Raw genomic sequence first — 10609 nt, 5'->3', positions numbered from 1 at the left:
AGGAACACTCCCAAGTTGGAATAAACATGTTTATCAACCATAACAGCAGACAAATCTAGAATCTACCTATACTAAGATTGCACATTTGATTCTTCTTTCATCATGAGGTTTCCACATACAGAATGTACTACCATCGTATGAAACCCCTGAAATGAAATAAACAAGAAAAAATTAATTATTTTTTTACATTTTTACTTACAGTGTACGTAAAAAGGGGGCTACAAATAATATTTATTATTATTATTATTATTATTATTATTATTATCATTATTATTATTATTAATATTATTATTATTATTATTATTATTATTATTATTATTATTATTATTATTTCAGGTCACAGAAGACACATTTTTAAAATGCATAAGGAACAAGGATTATTTATTCAGCAACACGAGGCATCCAGAGATGTGATAAATTCTGCCAGAAGTTTAGGCTTCAGCACCACTCCAGTCTTTTTCTTAGTTATCATTTTTTACTTTGGGCAAATTTAGGCTTTTGCACAAATTAAGCTAGCATTTTTTCGATCATTTTAGTGAAGTAAAAGCATCAACCATTATACGAGCATTTCAGTGGCATTTTCCCCTTTTTTGAGAGAGAGAAAGAGAAAAATTAAAATAAAATGGCAAATCATTTTTTAAAAATGAAATGTCAAGTAGCCTGCTTGGGTCAAACCTTGGCGTCGCGAACAGAAGCGGGCGCTTTTCACCAACTTATTTTGCAGCCAGAACTTTTTCACATACTTGCACGCATGTTTTCATATTAGCTTCAGGCTTTGGTGACCATAATTTTCAAAGTTTGAAGTCATTCATTTACCAGACAAGATGACTTAGTGAAAAAACATTCCTTATCGTGATCTCAGGCTAAAGCTTTTAAAAATCTCAAGCTAATTTTAATGAATTCAGCTTTAAGATAACGTCTGCACCCACTTGTGATTTTAGAAAACATGACTTTGTATATACATGTACTTAATTTTATGCTCATGATTTCATATTTGTAAGCGTTAATTTAGTTCAAACATTTTGTCTGTATATACCCCTAGTTTTTAGCTTCTTTAGTTTACTTGTAATTAGTTAATTGCAAACGACCCCACAAGCTCATGTAGCTTTAATACTCATCGTTTTAAAATAAAGGCTATCAAAAGGCTTTGCGTCGTTGCTTATAATAACATTTGAAACAGATAGACCTTGCGTCTTCCTTGGGTCTAATTAAAAAAATATATATAAATGAGAATTTGTAACAGCAGTCTTTCCAAGAACATCTGATGTGTTGAAGAACGGACAAATTGCAATAGTAGAGCTGGGTGTTAAAACACGATTCACCAACCAACAAAATATTCATAACTTGGGCTGAAATGGCGGGCGAACACGCATAGAATCACATTTTTGGACGTTTTTTAAAAGATAATCAGAACCACTCGACTTCAGCATCAACCATTGTAAGAAATTATGGTGAGCTTACCTTTTCTTAATCATTGGTCCACTTCATCTTTCACATGTGGTTACTGATCCACAGCAGGAAAGTTTTAAAACTTCAACAGATCGAAACATAACCCTAACCGGAAAGCGTGATCTCGACCGGAAATGCCCAGAATTGGCGCATGCGTACACGTTTTGCCGCTGTGTTCACAGGATTACGGAAGTCCTAGATTCTAGGACTTCCGGTATTCATGTATGAAGTCTTGAAATGTCATCAAATTTGGAGAGAATAACATGGCGGCTGCTAGAGGCGAAAAAAGTTTATTGAGATACTGGCGACTGTTCTGCGTCTTCTTATTTTGGAATCGATGACTCTTCGTGAGAAGCTTGGGAACGCAATTAGAATTATTGTCGAAAAAAGGACGGATGTGTCAAATGTCTCTGCCTTCGACAAATCCTTGATATTCCAGCTTTGCCCTTTGTTTTGACTCATGGCTGGAGGTCAGTGACTCCATCATTTTTGTCGCATCGCCGTTGAATGCGCTGATGCGGGATCAGATATCAAACTTGACAGCATGAAACTAACATCTGTCACATCTTCAATGATTCTTTGAAGCGAATCGTTAGACTTCTCTGTATCTCAAATGGAAGGAATATTAAAAGTGTATTTAAGTTTATTGGGGGGAAAAAGAATTGGAAGGTTTTGGACAGTATAGAGATTAGCGAAAAGATCAAAGCAGCTGTAGTTGATGAGGCACATCTTATTGCAGAATGGTAACAAGTTTTATTCTACTTCTTTTCACAATAAACATATAGATACTCTAGAACTATATACTTTGTGATCAGCCTAAATCACACTATACAAACCTGTGGGGGTTAATCTGTCATTATATTAAAGTTGTACAATGTTATGCAAATCGTTAATGGAAAATGACTACAGTACGTTCGCATTTTTAGGATGGAACTGGTGTTTCTATGTTTATTACACCTATTTTAAAATCACTGGTGATCCTTGCAATCCGATTGGCTCTCAACAGTGCGATTTATTCACGAATCACACTATTTTTTTGTCTCCAAATCGCTCCCTTTACCCCATGAAAATAAAATGAAATAATAGTAACCACTTAAAAAACGTGTTTCTTGAAGCAGCCTATTATAACATGGACACAAAGAAATGTGAATTCAAAATGGGTGTAATAAATTACTAAATATTGAACTTTGTACTCCACTCAGTTCTATTAACAATTATGCTTTTAATAATTTTTATACATGAATGCCATAAGAAGAATAATCTGTGCCCATACTGTTATACAGATGACTCATTATTATCAGACAAACTATTAACACTAGTACTCCATCTCAATTATTTATGCCTGCAAATTAACTACCATACAGATTCATCGGATTGGATTATCCATCTCTGCTATAAATTCACCCATAATTTTTGACTTCAGCACACATTATTTAACTCATTCACTTATTATGTTACACATTGACGTTTGTCTGTTTAATCATGTTATGTAGCCTTCAAGAGACTTATTTTGAGTTCATTGAGTTCAATGAGTGTTCCAAATATTAAGTAAATTAAAAAGTTGTTCTAAAAAAGACCAAATGTTGAATGCAATTTCTATTCTGACAATTTTTCTATTATACAATTTCAAGGAATTTTCATATTTTCAGTGACACTCTTTTTGTGTCTCATAGATAATTCTAGCTGGTATTAGATTTTAAGGGATGATAGTGCACATGTAAATTATTTGTGTTGCTCTCTTCCACTTTCAAGTAGGTAATTTCCCAAATTCCACCACCACCCCTTCCCCCCTCCCCTGAAAAAAAAAACAATTAAACATTGTTAATAATTAGTAATATTCATAGGGAAATAATTATTTTGTAGACCTGTTCCTGGTATGCTAAGTGCCATGTTTCCAAATGTACCTATAGTTGCACTGACAGTGACAGCAACAGAGAAAACAAGAGATATAATTTCAAATTCCTTAGAGATAGTGGATCCTGTCATCATATCATTGAAGGGAACTCAAACAGAAAGAACATATTTTACACTGCTGCTAGTTACCACAAACATGAAATAGAGGCCTTCTTGCTGCCTTACATCGCAAAGCTAAAGGAGCTGAGGGAGATGTCCCTTACTGTACTTTATTCAAAGTTACAAATTTGTGGGGAACGGCGCTCCAGCCATTTGTGATCGTCGCTTGAGCGAGAAGCAGTTTGCACCGATAGGCTCGGGAAATTTAGCCATTCAATGGCGTAGAATTGCGAGCTCTTTCACTTTTGTCTCAGCCAACGAAAGCTCTTGCGAAGATAGACTCTTTTTCATTAAAGACTGCAATTCTTAAAAGTGGGTTTTTTTTTTGTGAAAGCAAGGTTGATGGAGATTTTTTAAGGAAAATTATCATCGAGCGAAACTTTCCTTTCCGATACTCTAACTGAGACTTTTGCCAACTCCACACCGTGTTTCCTTCACGAAACTATTGACAGATCAGTGGTTTCTAATTAAAACCCGTTTGATTATAACACCTACAGATGTTTAAAACATTTGCCAACGGCTTTTTCGGAGAATCTTTAGCGATTTTTTAGCGTCCGCCATCGTGCTGCATTTCTTTTTGACGCTATTTTTATTTTTCGCGCCAGGCCGCCAGTCGCCGATCCCTTGCTCTGCCGCTAACATTTTCACTTCCGTTTTAGATTTCTATTGTTGAGAACTAGCCAATCAAACCCTGTGTCCCCAGAGCCTCCTTTCCCTCGTGCGAAGGCCCCGCCGGCTAAGAGGGACAGGAGGCTCTGGGGACGAGAATGGTGACATATGGTCTTCGCTCCAGTCTTTTGCGACAGTGTTTACATTGCAGTCAGAAGTGTAATGTACAACGCAAAATGAGCTGCTCATTTTCAACTGTTGACCGTGTATGCGGTCCAACACCATCAGCGCCAAATGAGCTTTATGTTATTCCTCTAAAATCATGCAGAAAGGATTTAACAGATTATCGAACTAATCTGGGTGTCAGTGGATCGAAGTCGAGGCTTAGGGCCTCTTCATATGATCCCGGTTGACCGGGCTAGCCCGCTTACCGAGATCTCGCCTCATTCATATTTCTTTTGTAAAAAATTCGATGTGTTCATATGAGCCCGGTTACCGAGATCTCGGTTTCAGCGACCGAGATCTCGGGAGTCCGGGACGAAAATTTTCTCATATGAACACGGTATCCCGGTTACCTGGATGAAGTCTATAACCAAACATTCGCGTCTTAGAACGGGTATATTTGATTATAACGGCTCATTTCTGGGACTGGTTCTAGTTCAAAATAATTCCTTTTCGTAGTAGAGATAAAGATATAATACTTTTGAGGTTTGTAGAACCGATAAAAATGAAAAATTCTTGCCGGGCTTGTTTGGAAAACGTCACGCTCAATTGACCGCGTCACCACTTTTCATCTCGGTAACCGGGATGAAATTTCCCATATGAACGGACTGCAAAATTCATCCCGCTTACCGAGCCATCCCGGTAACCGGGATCATATGAAGAGGCCCTTAGGGACACGGATTATCGAGGCTGATGTTATTCTCAATCGCGCCGGATTGCATTCTCTATCAGAGGAAGACAGGGAAATGTCCAAAGCACAAATACGAATTAACAACACATTACCAGAAGTTAAAATCCAGTTGTTCTCACCCATCTCACAGAGGTGAAGCGAAAAAATTAAAAAAATCCTCGTCGGGTAAACAAACAGGTGTCGGAACAAATATACCAGGAGTTTCAAGTTTCAGTTCCAATAGGATCCGGTATGTACAATAAGCCAATATTTAAATTATTTTCTCACAATTCACCTATTTTTGGTAATTAATGTACTCTTTATATGTTACCTAAAGATTTTTTCACCTTACGTGTAGTTTCTTATCAGTTCGTAAATCTCTGCTAATTAATCAGATGTGTTGTTTTGTTACAATGTAACAAACATCTCATTCAATTGAAATCAACATTTCAAATATTGTTTCAGCCCTGTGAAACACTTGTCGAAAAGGCCATTCAAGCAGATTTAAAGTGGAGGATACTACCTTCTTGCTACCTTTGATTACTGTTCCCTTGGACCGATATATAACTTCTTTATTTTTTCGACCCGCAGACAATTTTGTGATGATCCTAGTAGAGTTAGAGAGTTGGGCGTTGCAGATTCTACGTTAACGTGATGTTATTTGTTTATTCTCTGATTAGCGTGCTTGACGGTCCGGCAGCTCTTCCTTCCCGTCTCCTATCATATTTATCAAGGTATCAAAGCGGAGATAATACAGCCAAAACTAATTCTTTGTTAATTTGTTGTGTAAGTTTTCAACAGCAGCTTTTATAACCAAAAAGCGCATACTCCTAAGGGCCTTCTGGTGTACATGACAAGCCGGAATGGTAAGTCCAACGCTTTTATTAAAAGCAAATGACGTATTCAGTGAGGGCTCCTAGGTAAATATTTCGCTTCACGACATGTGTTCATTGACAGACCAACGGAACTAGCAAAGTTCAAAATAAGTAAACAAAAGATCAGGAGCAAAAACAAACATACCTTGGAAAAGGCAGTTATCTATAGGAAAAAGGAAATTCCAACCCAAAGGGGATCTGAAAGGAAAATTCTTTTTTCTAAATATTTTCCGTCAGTTATCTTTAGTTTTACGCAGTTTATTTTAAAGGTAGAACAATTCCATGACACTGTTTCTTCCTATTTCACACATCCAATCTGATTGCTTTGCGGTAAAGGTAGAGATCATATTTCAGCTTTCCTCAGTGATTCAGAGGGGAGCGTGTCGAGTAGAGCACAATCACAATCACAATCACAATCAATGTAAACCACAATCAAAGCGCTCAAGGGGTCGGCATCGCTTTATTTCTCATGCGGTAGATGACTGGAACGCTCTCCTAGACGGCATTAGGAGCATTTCCAAGTTTTTAGTTTTTAGACGTCTTATTTAATAGAAACATGTAGACTCTTTTATCGATCTTATCCTTTTTACTTTTTATTTTTAGATAGCTATATTTGGAATATTTTTTGTATTCTTACGTTAGATTTGTGCAGGGCCTCACTGAAAACCACATTTTGTGACGTGGGCTCCCTGTTAAAATATTGTATTTTATGAGAGATTAACTTAGGAGAGTCAATTTATTGAGTAATAACTGTGATCAGTTTGCTTATACATTGTATAAAGATTTGTTTTACTAATGTTATGTAGTACAAGTGTCAAATAACGGTACTTCTTTCGAAGTTACTAAACGGAAACTTTCTTATAAAGGCATTGCAATTTTTGTTATTAAATTCAAATATTCCAGTTGTTCATGCTTTAGCGTGCTTTATCGAGTTGTGAAGAACGCGGGAGTTGGATATCTCTGATTTCTTGACGGTGAAAACGTACATCAAAAGCCGTGCGCTCAAAAAAAAAATCCAATGAATTTATTTTTTCACGCTGTTGCACACTTCTGCTGGCTCTATTTTGAGCATGATTCGTTCATGTCATTATTTGTTCAGATCTTGAGCTGTTTATCGCGACAAACAGACGTTTCTAGCAACAATGCGCCGGCGATAGGTCCTTCCCTGTTCCCTCCCTACCCAAAGTAAAAATAAGTAGGTCCCAGTCCCTTGAGAGCAATCCAACTCAAGATGGCGTCGTTCTGTTTAGCTCGTATTTCTTTTTAAATTTTCCTTCAGTTAAATTGACCAGAGAGGGGTTCTGATTTTTTGGGGACCACTTTAGTCAACTGCATATATTTAACCGTGGAGAAATCCAATGTGGAATCTAAGAGCGGCTTAATCGGCACATTGCTAGCGTCGTGTCGTGCTGTACATGACAACGAGTGGTAGGAGTAATGGAGGTGGTGAAGCATCTTGCTGTTTGAATGGCCCAAAAAGATTATTGCTGATTCTGATAGAGGGAAGGTAAGAGTGTTTGGTTTTAGCATCCGATTGTTGCTGAAGATTTAGTTGTGTGTTCTGCGTGAGTTCGAAAATGGCTAATTTCTTGCTCATTCGAAGATACGAAATATAGGTATTCCAAAAGTAAATGTTGTAGAGTGACTTTTGCTTATTTTGCATATCTCTGGCTTTTTACAAGAAGTTCTATGACCATTTATACCAGGTACAAAACATTAACTCCGTTCGCTAAATTTTACAGTTTTTGCTGGCTGTCAAATTTGGGTCAAATTTACCAGAAAAACTAGGACCTGAGGGGGTGATGGAGAGTGGATCTCATTTCTCCTATACCAAAACACTTGAAGAGTAAACTTTAGTAAATTTATCCATAAGTCCACCTAACCTATCTATGATGCTAGTATGGAATAATTTGGCCGACCCCCATCTTTCAGCTTTTTCAGATTTTGCCCGGTTTTCTCAGACATTGACTCTTAAGGCCCTTTCCGCACAAGTCAGAATAAAAAAGAGCCGATGTCAAAGTTATTCGGTTCTTTGATGACGAGGTGGTCTCGTATAACTCTGAATCTGGATACACTTTCACCGGATAGATTCCTCCCCTTCCTCGAAAAAAAAAAAAAAAAACAGACAAAAAACTACAAAACGCCTGTTACCACTCGATTTTGTCATAATCCACCTATTTTCTACGATAAACGAGTTCTTCTTGCTTCACTAGTACTATTCCTAAGAAAAGAACTCTTCCAATTTGCACTCGACATTAGCTACACATTACATATCACAGGTTTCACGTGGATCCTCTTTTCGGGAACATTTAAGTAACTCTTGTCTAGGTTTGGTCGTGAGTTTGTCATGACATTCCAGGGAACAGCTCGGTCCGCGGCAAAAATGGCGCCCACGATTTGAAATCAACTTTGTTTTCAACGAAGGCCTGTATCTCAATAACTGAATAAACTTAACCGAGAAAGAGTTGCTCCGGGATTATCTCACATCATCCTTCTTGGCATATGTTGTGCCAGGTAAGCGTGTACTTAAGTTTCAAACAAAATTTTAGCGAGGGTTTCGAAGTGCTCTCCTCAAAAGACGAGTCAAATTACATTCAAATTCGAGTTCAAGTTTTCCAAACTTTTCATTTACATAATACAGTGCTGCACGTTGACCAGCCGCTGCGAGATAAACCGTTCACAACGACGTTTGGAAGCTCTGAGAAGCTTCAGTTGAAAACACAGCAAAACACACCGGATAAGCTTTTTCAGACTTTATTGTAATATTTGCGGATTTCAGACGGAATTTTTGTCTAATTTTTGATCGAATTTTAACGTCATACAAACTCTTATATTAGGCTTTGCTGACCTGTAATGAAGGTAGAGTTGCTGAACTCTTGTGCTTCTGTTGTCCGTAGTGTTTGCTGCCACGAGCAGCCAATAAAGTATTATTAGGCTCTGTCTGCCTCCTTGAACTGGGATTTTAATGGCAGTTTCGGTTTATAACGGAACATTCTTGGTTTTCCAAAAGTCTTTAAGACATTCGCTGCTGACTTAAGAACCATCAATTTTCAAACACTAATTTAAAATAATTACTCTAAAATTTTAAGGCGTTTGCCTCATGTACCAGTCATTTGGTAATTTCCGAGTTCCTGTGAACCTCATCAAAGCGAGGGAAAATTAATTTTCATTCATACGCAAACAAAACTAATTTTCATATGAAAGCTTTGCACTTAGCCTTTCTTACAAAAATGAAATCCCAGCCTCTCGACCCTCGGGACAGCGGGGATTTAACGCGGCCATAGGCTTCAAATATGTAAATATCTTTATGTCAGATTCTACGATTGGGCTGGCTGTGATGTCTTTTTTTTTTAACCTAAGAAAAAACCGACCCAAAGTAATTTCCATTCAAATACTGCCAAGCCATTCAGCGTTGGTACTAAATACGTACAAAGAACCGTTTTTATTTGAGTATTAACCGTGGTTTAATAAAATTACGACTACGGCCAATGTATCTATGACTATGTTTCTTCTCTCACCTTGTGTGATCATAAACACTAGTAACACAGTAAAGGTGACCACCGAAATGAGGCAAGACAAGATGATTTATTTATCTAAGCTCTGTTTTACACGACATAGGTTGAATTTACATAGGTAACTAAAACAGAGTTCAACTAAGGAAAATAAAATTATAACAACAAAATAGAGAGCGAGTTGGCATAATCCAAATAGCAGGGCTAATCTAGTGGATGAACCCAGAAGCAAAATAAAATTACAGACAGAATTAAGAATATATTTTTACGAAATATTCTAAAAGAACTTGTGTTGGTTATACACGTAGGCAAGGAATTCCAAAGGCGTGGACCAGCGAATTTTTAGGAGCGTAAGCCATATTGGGTAGTATTAAGCGAGGCTACATAAAGATTTCGAGTGATCACATAGCCAGAAATTCTATACAACATGGCTGCCAACTAAGCTGCAAGCATGCGCAAAGGACACATATACGGATAAAATCACATATGTCCAACATACACAAACGGATACGATTCGTCAAAACACTCTCACCAATCGTACCATTGGCAAAAGATTACGATTTGTCAAAGAAGCCTTCAATTCGTACCATTGGAACGAATGGTAAGCTCCTCAGTCAATCAGTATACCATTTGTAAACTGCACCTTATAAACACTTGTAAGCCGCGCAAAAACGAATGGTCGATTGGTACCATTGTTACCGTTGCTACAAGTGGAAAAGCAGTCAGTCGATTGGTTAACCATTGGAATCGCTCATGTCGTAACACAAACGGTTACGATTCGTCAAAACACAATCACCAATCGTACCATTGGTACGATTTGTCAAAGAAGCCTTACAATTCGTAACATTAAAACGAATGGTAAGCCGGTATACCATTTGTAAACTGCATCTCATTAACACGTGTGAGCCGTGCGAAAACGAATGGTCGATTGGTACTTTTGGTAACATTGGTACAAATGGAAAAGTAGTCAGTCGATTGGTTAACCATTGGAATCTGCATCTCAAAACAAACGTCATGACTTGGATCTTCCTTGATCTATATGCGAAATGCCTTGTTCCTTAATGCATTAACCGCAGAAAGCGGCCGCACTACAGATGAATATATCTCGTTCCTTAATCCACGAACCGAAACAAGCGCGCTACACATGGATGTAACTCGTTCTTTAATCCATGAACCGAAACAAGCGCGCTACACATGAATATACCTCGTTCTTTAATCCATGTACCAAAACAAGCGCGCTACACATGAATATACCTCGT

The sequence above is a fragment of the Pavona decussata genome, unplaced genomic scaffold, assembly GCF_977016875.1.
Source record: "Pavona decussata unplaced genomic scaffold, jaPavDecu1.1 SCAFFOLD_137, whole genome shotgun sequence".
NCBI classification, from domain to species: Eukaryota; Metazoa; Cnidaria; class Anthozoa; order Scleractinia; family Agariciidae; genus Pavona; species Pavona decussata.
This window is presented reverse-complemented; position numbering follows the sequence as displayed.